This window comes from Staurois parvus, unplaced genomic scaffold, assembly GCF_062004578.1.
Source record: "Staurois parvus isolate SC_StPar_1 unplaced genomic scaffold, SC_StPar_1.0 ptg000132l, whole genome shotgun sequence".
Taxonomy (NCBI): Eukaryota; Metazoa; Chordata; class Amphibia; order Anura; family Ranidae; genus Staurois; species Staurois parvus.
Window position 1 is genome coordinate 711,590 of NW_028317928.1, and position 10,017 is coordinate 721,606.

Here is a 10,017-nt window from a genome sequence, read left to right on the forward strand (position 1 = left end):
TGTTGTGAGAGGAAGGGGAATTCCTTAGCCTCAGGTGGGAGGAGGGGATCTCCCTAGCCTCATGTGTTGGGAACAGGAGAGGAATTCCCTAGCCACGTGTGCAGAGAAGGAGGGGAATTCCCTAGTCAAAGGTATGCGGAGGAGGGGAATTCGCTACCGACAGGTGCTGGGAGAAGGAGGGGAATTCCCTAGCCTCAGGTGTGAGGAGAAGGAGAGAATTCCCTAGTCACAGGTATGAGGAGAAGGGGAATTCGTTACCCAGAGGTGTGAGAAGGAGGGAATTCCCTAGCCTCAGGTGTTGGCAGAAAAAGGGGAATTCCCTAGTCACAGGTATGAGGAAGAGGGGAATTTGCTACCCACAGGTGTGAGAAGGAGGGAATTCCCTAGCCTCAAGTGTTGGGAAGAGAAGGGGAATTCCCTAGGCTCAGGTGTGAGGAGGAGAGGAATTCCCTAGCCACAGGTGTTGGCAGAGGAAGGGGAATTCCCTAGTCACAGGTGTGAGGAAAAAGAGGGTAATTCCCTAGCCTCAGCTGTGAGGAGAAGGAAGGGAATTCTCTAGCCTCAGGTGTTGTGAGAGGGAGGGAAATTCCTTAGCCTCAGGTGTGAGGAGGGGATCTCCCTAGCCTCATGTATGGGAGCAGGAGTGGAATTCCCTAGCTTCAGGTGGTGGGAGAAAGAGGGGAATTCCCTAGCCACGTGTGCAGAGAATTCCCTAGTCACAGGTATGAGGAGAAGGAGGGAATTCCCTAGCCTCAGTTTCTGGGCGAAGAAGAGGAATTCCCTAGCCTCAGGTGTTAGAAGGAGGGGAATTCCCTAGCCTCAGATGTGAGGAGAAGCAGAGAATTCCCTAGCCACAGGTGTTGGCACAGGAAAGGGAATTCCCTAGCCACAGGTGTGAGGAAAAAGAGGGGAATTCCCTAGCCTTAGGTGTGAGGAGAAGGAGGGCAATTCCCTAGCCTTGGGTGTGAGGAGGGGAATTCCCTAGCCACAGGTGTGAGGAAAAGGAGGGGATCACCCTAGCCACAGGTGTGACAGGAAGGAATGGAATTCCCTAGCCTCAGGTGTGAGGAGAAGGAGGGGAATTCCCTAGCCACAGGTGTGAGAAGAAGGAAGGGAATTCCCTAGCCTTAGGTGTGAGGAGAAGCAGAGAATTCCCTAGCCACAGGTGTTGGCACAGGAAAGGGAATTCCCTAGCCACAGGTGTGAGGAAAAAGAGGGGAATTCCCTAGCCTCAGGTGTGAGGAGAAGGAGGGCAATTCCCTAGCCTCGGGTGTGAGGAGGGGAATTCCCTAGCCACAGGTGTGAGGAAAAGGAGGGGATCACCCTAGCCACAGGTGTGACAGGAAGGAATGGAATTCCCTAGCCTCAGGTGTGAGGAGAAGGAGGGGAATTCCCTAGCCACAGGTGTGAGAAGAAGGAAGGGAATTCCCTAGCCTTAGGTGTGAGAAGACAGAAGGGAATCTGGAGAAGGGTGTCTGGAGAAGGTGGGGAATTCCCTATCCACAAGTGTGAGGAGAGGCGCTCCATAGCCTCAGGTGTTGGGAGGAGGGGAATTCTCTACACACAGATGTGAGAAGAAGGAGGGGACATCTCTAGCCACAGGTGTTAGGAGGAAGGGAATTCCTAAGTCACAGGTGTGAGGAGAAGGAGGGGAATTACCTAGCCTCAAGTGTGAGGAGAAGGAGGGGAATTACCTATCCACAGGTGGAGAAGAAGGAAGGGAATGCCCTAGCCTCAGGTGGTGAGCGAAAGAGGGGAATTCCCTAGCCACATGTGTGCAGAGAAGGAGGGGTGTTCCCTAGTCACAGGTATGAGGAGGAGGGAAATTCCCCAGCCACAGATGTGAACAGAACAGATGGAAGGGAATTCCTAGCTTCAGGTGTTGTGAGAAGGAGGGGAATTCCCTAGCCACAGGTGTGAGCAGGAGGAGGGGACTTCCCTAGCCATAGGTCCCTAGCCATAGGTGTTGGGAGGAGGGGACTTCTCTAGCCTCAGGTGTGAGGAGAAGGAATGGAATTCCCTAGCCTCAGGTGTGAGTCAAAGAAAGGGAGTTCCCTATCCACAGGTGTGAGAAGAAGGGGGAGTTCCCTAGTCTCAGGTGTGAGGAGAATGAGGATTATTTCCTAACCACAGGTCTGAGAAGAAGGAATGGAATTCCCTAGCCTCAGGTGTGAGAAGGAATGGAATTCCCTAGCCTCAGATGTGATGAGAAGAAGACGAATTACCTATCCCCTGGTGTGAGAAGGCGAGAAATGCCCTAGCCACAGGTGTGAGCAGGAGGAGACTTCCCTAGCCACAGTTGTTGGGAGGAGGGGACTTCCCTAGACACAGGTGTTGGGAGGAGGGGAATTCCCTATCCATAGGTGTGAGAAGAAGGAATGGAATTCCCTAGCCTCAGGTGTGAGTCGAAAAAGGGGAGTTCCTTATCCACAGGTGTGAGAAGAAGGAAGGGAATTCCCTAGCCTTAGGTGTTGTGACAAGGGGGGAGGGGATTCCCTAGCCACAGGTGTGAGCAGAAAGAGGCAAATTCCCTAGCCTCAGTTGTGAGGAGAAGGAGTAGATTCTTAGATGTTAGGAGAAGGAGGGGAGTTCCCTAGCCTCAGGTGTGAGGAGGGGAATTCCCTAGTCACAGGTGTGAGGAGAAGGAGGATTGTTTCCTAACCACACGTGTGAGAACAAGAAATGGAATTCCTTAGCCTCAGGTGTGAGAAATGGAATTCCCTAGCCTCAGGTGTTGGGAGAAGGAGGGGAATTCCTTAGCCTCAGGTGTGATGAGAAGAGGGCAAATTCCTTATCCCCAGGTGTGAGAAGAAGGAGGGAAATTCCCTAGCCTCAGGTGTTGGGAAGAGGAGAATTCCATAGCCTCCGATGTCAGAAGAAGGAAGGGAATTCCCTAGCCTCAGGTGTGAGGAGAAGGAGGGGAATTCCCTATCCTCAGGTGTGAGAAGAAGGAGGGAAATTCCCTAGCCTCAGGTGTTGGGAGGAGGGGAATTCCGTAGCCTCAGGTGTTGGGAGGAGGAGAATTCCATAGCCTCAGGTGTTGGGAGGAGGGGAATTCCCTAGCCCCCGATGTGAGAATAAAGAAGGGAATTCCCTACAAAGAGGTGTGAGGAGAAGGAATCCCTTTCTCCTCACATCTAAGGCTAGGGAAATCACCTCCTTCTACTAACTCCTGAGCCCCCTCCTCACACCTGGGAGTTGGGGATCCCCCTTATCCGTTTCACACCTTAGACCAGGGAAACCCCCTCCTTCCCCTCATACCTGAGGCTAGAAAATCCCTCTACTTCTCCCAACACCTGACTGTAGACAATTCACTTCTTTTTCCTCACACCTGAGGCTTGGGAAATTCTCCTTCTACTCACACACGAGGACGGAATTCCCCACCTTCTCGTCCTTGAGGCTAGGGTCTTCTCCTCCTTACACCTGAAGTCAGGAATTCCTTTTCTGCCTACCAAATCATTTCACTCCACTAAAGTACTCCGTAGGAGAACCTAACAGAATGAACAAGCAGTATGTGCCCGAGAAGCCACCATTCCCCTCCTCTCCACATGCTCTTGGCTCATTTTTACAGCACTTCCCTCAGATCATGATGTTGCCCTCTGGCCCCTCTGGTCCGAGAAATTCGCACAGCGATTGCCAGACGGAGAACGTTTAGAAAACACATGGTTCTGGTCATAATGTTAACCCATTCCAGTATAGCAGGAGCATTTTGTTACTCTGGACATACCCCACCCTTTTTTTTTCTCTAAAGTAATTGTTGCAAATGAATATTTTGTGGTTTTGTTTCCTTTCCAACTTGCCTTTGGAAGTAGGAGGGCCAATCGTAAGGTGGCGGCAGTGAAATTGTCACCCATATCAATTACAAATGCCCCATGTGACTGTTGTTCAGGGTTTGGTAGTCATGGTCTGCCTCGCTACAGTTTGTGAAGGGGGCGTGTCTGTCTACTGGCTTCTAGTATTTGTGGAGGGGGTGTGACTATGTAGTTTCTTAGAGTTTGTGAAGGGGGCGTGTCTGTCTACCCTTCCCTACTGTGTGTGGAGGGGGCATGTCTGTCTACTGTTCCCTACTGTTTGTAGAGGGGACGTGTCTACCTTTGCTTGGTATTTGTGGATGGACGTATCTGTGTACCCTTCCCTACTGTTTGTGGAGGGGGCGTGTCTACCGTTGCTTGGTATTTGTGCATGGACGTGTCTGTGTACCGTTCCCTACTGTGTGTGGAGGGGGCGTGTGTCTACCATTTCCTAGTGTTGGTGGCGGGGGGTGTGTCTCTCTACCATTCCCTACTGTTTGCGTAGGGGGCGTGTCTACAATTGCTTGGTATTTGTGGATGGACATGCCTGTGTACTGTTCCCTACTGTGTGTGGAGGGGGCATGTCTGTCTACCCTTTCCTACTGTTTGTGGTGGGGGAGTGTCTGTCTACCGTTCCCTACTGTTTGTGGAGGGGGCGTTTCTACAATTGCTTGATATTTGTGGATGGATGTGTCTGTGTACCCTTCCCTACTGTGTGGAGGGGGCGTGTCTGTCTACCCTTTCCTAGTGTTTGTGCCGGGGACCTGTCTGTGTACAGTTCCCTACTGTTTGTGGAAGGGGCGTGTCTACCGTTGCTTGGTATTTGTGGATGGACATGTCTGTATACCATTTCCTAGTGTTTGTTGAGGTGGTGTGTCTGTTTTCCGTTCCCTACTGTGTGTGGGGGGGCGTGTCTGTCTACTGTTCCCTACTGTTTGTGGAGGGGGCGTGGCTGTCTACCATTCCCCACTGTTTACACTACATGACTTTAGCAACACATAAATGTTACATCAACAGCCTACATGGGCAATCAGGATCAAAATAGGTAATAAAATGTATTTATCAAGTTGATTTTGCTGCCACGCCTTACGGTACGATTTACTAGACCAAGGAGTTACCCTTTAAAGGAAGGAATTTTTTACTGTTCAAAGGACGGGAACTATATTTTTCTAGACCCACACATGGACGCACAGACTTTCCAGCTTACTGTGAGCAGCCATAGCGGCTGAAATCTTGACTTCCCTTGAGGAACCGCCACTGGTGGCCAAAATCCGACTCTGTGGAAGCGTTCCTGAATATATTGACCTCCCTGATGGTGTTACTATGAAGTGTTATATATGAACTTGGCGGTTATTAAATTCTATTTACACGTATGAGCCGTTTTATTTCCTGAACCTGTTGGGACTGGGCATGATTATTTCAATGTTTTCTATCGTTATTATTGGACAGGCTCCTGTGTGAAATATTGTTGGCCCATTATTGGGATTGACATACTTTGAGAACAACACCAGTTCGAAATTTGAGTCCCACCCCAATGCCACCAGGGCAATACTACTGACAACTCTTGTCTACCAGCTTCTAATTACAAGGGATGGAACCAGCTACTATATGTGCCTCTGATAGTTGATGCTGTTAGGTGCACTCAGGAGCTGGGGCTGAGGGCAGGTCACTAACTTTTACATGTTATTCTAGCACCAGAGCTGTCCTCAGTAAAGCGGGCAAATACATATTTTTTATAAGTGAGCCTAAGCAATAGCAAACATTTTTGTATAGCCTCTTTTTCCTTTGATCTGAATCAAGCAGGACTTTTCAGAATGCCTTCGAGCAGCACTACAGCCTCTTGCCAGTTATTCACACCTCTGTTCCTGGGGGCTTCATCTCTCTACATTATGTCATCTATAGACTCCACAGTGATGGGGTGAAGAAGACATGGGAATAATTTTTTTACAAATGAGCTCTCCATCTGGTTGGGTTGTATCCTGCACTGCCCAAGAATTTTAGAAATTCTTACATTGGACTGACCTAGTTCCGCTCATATAAAAAATTGCAGTGCAATTTTTTTAATGCAACTTCTTACATCTCTCGGAAACACGGTGGAGGTTTCCTTCTTACATCTCTCGGAAACAAGGTGGAGTTTTCCTTCTTACATCTCTTGGAAACAAGGTGGAGTTTTCCTTCTTACATCTCTCGGAAACGCGGTGGAGTTTTCCTTCTTACATCTTTCGGAAACGCGGTGGAGGTTTCCTTCTTACATCTCTCGGAAACACCGTGAAGTTTTCCTTCTTACATCTCTTGGAAACACGGAGTTTTCCTTCTTACATCTTTCGGAAACACGGTGGAGTTTTCCTTCTTACATCTCTCGGAAACACGGTTGAGTTTTCCTTCTTACATCTCTCAGAAACACGGTGGAGTTTTCCTTCTTACATCTCTCGGAAACACGGTGCAGTTTTCCTTCTTACATCTCTCGGAAACACGGTGGAGGTTTCCTTCTTACATCTCTCGGAAACACAGAGTTTTCCTTCTTACATCTCTCGGAAACACGGTGTTTTCCTTCTTACATCTTTCGGAAACACGGTGGAGGTTTCCTTCTTACATCTCTCAGAAACACAGTGGAGGTTTCGTTCTTACATCTCTCGGAAACACGGTGGAGTTTTCCTTCTTACATCTCTCGGAAACTGTCAGGGCAGGAGCCGAGGAACGGACAGGCAGGCCTAACAATGTAACGCACTGGCTGACGACAACCACCACCCACAGACCGGAGTCCCTCAGGGCGCGGAGTCTAAGTCCCAGGCTGCCCTTCACCAGGGCCCCTGATGGTGGGGATGGACTTGACGCAGCCAGGAACCAGGTCGCGGCCCCCGAGACACCTCAGCTGCGGTAATGGCCGCCGCCAATGGCGTGTAGCTGGTGGAAGAAACAAAAGAGTAGTCAGACAAGCCAGGGTCAACAACAACAGGACAAAACAGTACAGGACAGCAGACGAGAATCACAGGTCACAAGCCGGGTTCAGCAACAGAGGGTCAGATCAAAGGAGAATACAAAGAATAGTCAAGTCACAAGCCGAATCAGAATACCAGGAGAGTCACGAGAGTCAGAACAGAGTAATAGTAACACAAAGACACAAGACACAAGTGCAAAGAGCATGTGCGGGCCACAGGCTTGTATGTCATCAGCCATGCCCCTCTGGGGGGTGGACCTCAGAGACCTGAAGGCATAAAAAGGACTCCCATCATGCACAGCAGAATCCAAGATGGACGCCAGCACATGGAGTAACATAACCTCAGGGAAAAGGTAGGACCTTGACAGTACCTCCTCCTCAAGGACCCCTCCGCGGCTCAACAAAAGGTTTCTGAGGAAAGTGTGTATGAAAAGCGCGGAGGAGGGCAGGAGCATGGACATCCGCGGAAGGAACCCAGGAACGCTCCTCAGGACCATAACCGCGCCAATGAACCAGGAACTGTAATCGACCACGCACCAATCGAGAGTCCAGGATCCGGCTCACCTCATACTCCTCATGACCGTCAACCCGGACAGGACGGGGCCGAGAGGTAGTGAAGCGATTGCAGATCAGAGGTTTCAACAGGGAAACATGAAAGACATTGGAGATCCGCATCCCAGACGGCAGGGCAAGGGCATAGGCCACCGGATTCACTTTGCGGAGAATGCGGAAAGGACCGACAAAACGGGGAGCTAGTTTGGGTGTGGGCACCCGAAGATTGAGGTTGCGAGTAGACAACCACACCCGATCGCCGACCTGGTATGAAGGAGCGGGCAACCGTCTGCGATCAGCCTGGAACTTTTGGCACTGAGCTGAGTCCCTCAAGGCCCTCTGGATCTGCCCCCATGAAGAACGCAGGGCAGCAAGATGGTTCTCCACAGCCGGAATGTCCTGTGGTGAGAACCTCTCAGGTAATACTACGGGTTGGAACCCATAGTTGACCATGAAGGGCGACATCCCGGAGGAGGAGTTGACCGCCGAGTTCCTGGCAAACTCTGCCCAAGGCAGGAGATCGGCCCAATCGTCCTGATGGTCTGAAATATAACATCGAAGGAATTGTTCTAAGGCCTGATTGGAATGCTCCGCAGCCGCATTGGACTGCGGGTGGTAGGCTGAGGAAAAGGAGAGACTAATACCCAACTGGGAGCAGAAGGCGCGCCAGAATCTGGACACGAACTGACTCCCGCGGTCCGAGACAATCACCTTAGGCAACCCATGCAGGCGAAAAATCTCCCTGGAAAAGACCGTGGCCAGTTCTTGCGCTGTGGGTAATTTCCTGAGTGGAATGCAATGGCACATCTTGGAAAACCGATCGACGATCATGAGGATGACCGTATGACCCCCAGACACCGGGAGGTCTACAATAAAGTCCATCCCTAGATGTGACCAAGGACGCTCCCCATTGGGAATGGGTTGCAGAAGACCCAAAGGGAGATGCCGTGGAGACTTATTCTGGGCACAGATCGAACATGCCGCTACATAAGAGGCAATGTCGGAGGGTTGGCCACCAGAATAAGCGAGAGACGACCCAACACAGCTGGTTCTTCCCCGGATGCCCAGCAGTTTTGGCGTTATGGTAGGTACGCAGCAGGCGGGTGCGCAATCCCTCGGGTACAAAACATCTACCCTCCGGCCTCCCGGGGGGAGCATCAGATTGGGCCGCCAAAATCTGCTCCCCAAGAGGAGAGGTCAGACTGGTGCGAATGGCAGCCAGGATCTGATCTGGAGGAATAACCGAGATTGGCTCAGAGTCTTCCCTGGACAACTCAGAGTATTGCCGTGATAACGCATCAGCCCTGACATTCTTGGAACCAGGCAAATATGAAACCACATAGTTGAAGCGTGACAAGAACAGAGCCCATCTGGCCTGGCGGGGTGTCAATCTTTTGGCCTCCGAAAGATAAGTCAGGTTCTTATGATTGGTAAGAATGAGGACCGGAACCGCGGAGCCCTCGAGCAGGTGCCTCCATTCCTTGAGAGCCAGAATGATTGTCAACAACTCCCGATCTCCAATCTGGTAGTTGCACTCTGCAGAGGAAAGCTTCCTGGAGTAGAACCCACAGGGAAGTAGGGGTCCATCGGGCGACCGACGTTGAGACAGGAGAGCGCCTACTCCCGTCTCGGATGCATCAACCTCAAGGACAAAGGGCAATCCAGGATTGGGATGAGACAGTATCTGAGCCGACGCGAAGGCGGATTTCAGAGCCTCGAACGCTACGATGGCCTCGGGTGGCCACTCGTGAGGATTACTGCCCTTCTTGGTTAGGTCTGAGAGAGGCTTTGCCAGCGTGGAGAAGTTCCGGATGAACTTCCGATAGTAGTTGGCAAAACCCAAAAAGCGCTGAATGGGCCGAAGACCATTGGGACGAGGCCACTGCAGAACCGCCGAAACCTTCTGAGGGTCCATGGAGAATCCCTCCGCAGAAATGATGTAGCCTAAAAAGGCAACTTGGGATCGATGGAATTCGCACTTCTCAAGTTTACAAAAAAAGTTCGTTCTCACGTAATCGTTGCAGCACCTGCTTGACATCCTGGATATGGGACTCCATGGAGGCAGAGTAAACCAGGATGTCATCCAAGTAAACTACCACGCATTGCTGCAACAAATCACGAAAGACATCGTTTATGAATTCCTGAAAAACTGCGGGCGCGTTACACAACCCGAAGGGCATCACCAGGTATTCGTAGTGACCGGTTCTGGTGTTGAACGCGGTCTTCCACTCATCCCCGTTTGATCCGTACGAGGTTGTACGCCGCCCTAAGGTCAAGTTTGGTAAAGACTGTTGCCCCCTTAAGGCGGTCGAATAACTCAGTAATCAAGGGAATCGGGTAGGCATTCTTAGTGGTGATTCGATTAAGACCCCTATAATCGATGCAAGGCCTCAATTCACCACCCTTCTTCTTTACAAAGAAAAAGCCCGCTCCTGCTGGTGAAGTAGACTTACGAATGTGCCCCCGGGAAAGCGCATCCGCAACGTATTCCTCCATGGCCTTATTCTCCGCAACCGAGAGAGGATACACCCTGCCACGCGGAGGAGTGGCACCGGGTTGCAAGGATATGGCGCAGTCGTAAGGACGATGAGCAGGTAAGGCACCAGCGCGTACCTTATCAAACACGTCCTGGTACTCCCCATAATCAGAGGGCAACGCAGAGTCCGAGGAGGCACACAACACCTTAACCGGCCCACGGATGCACCCGGCCCCACACTGTGGAGACCATGAGAGAAT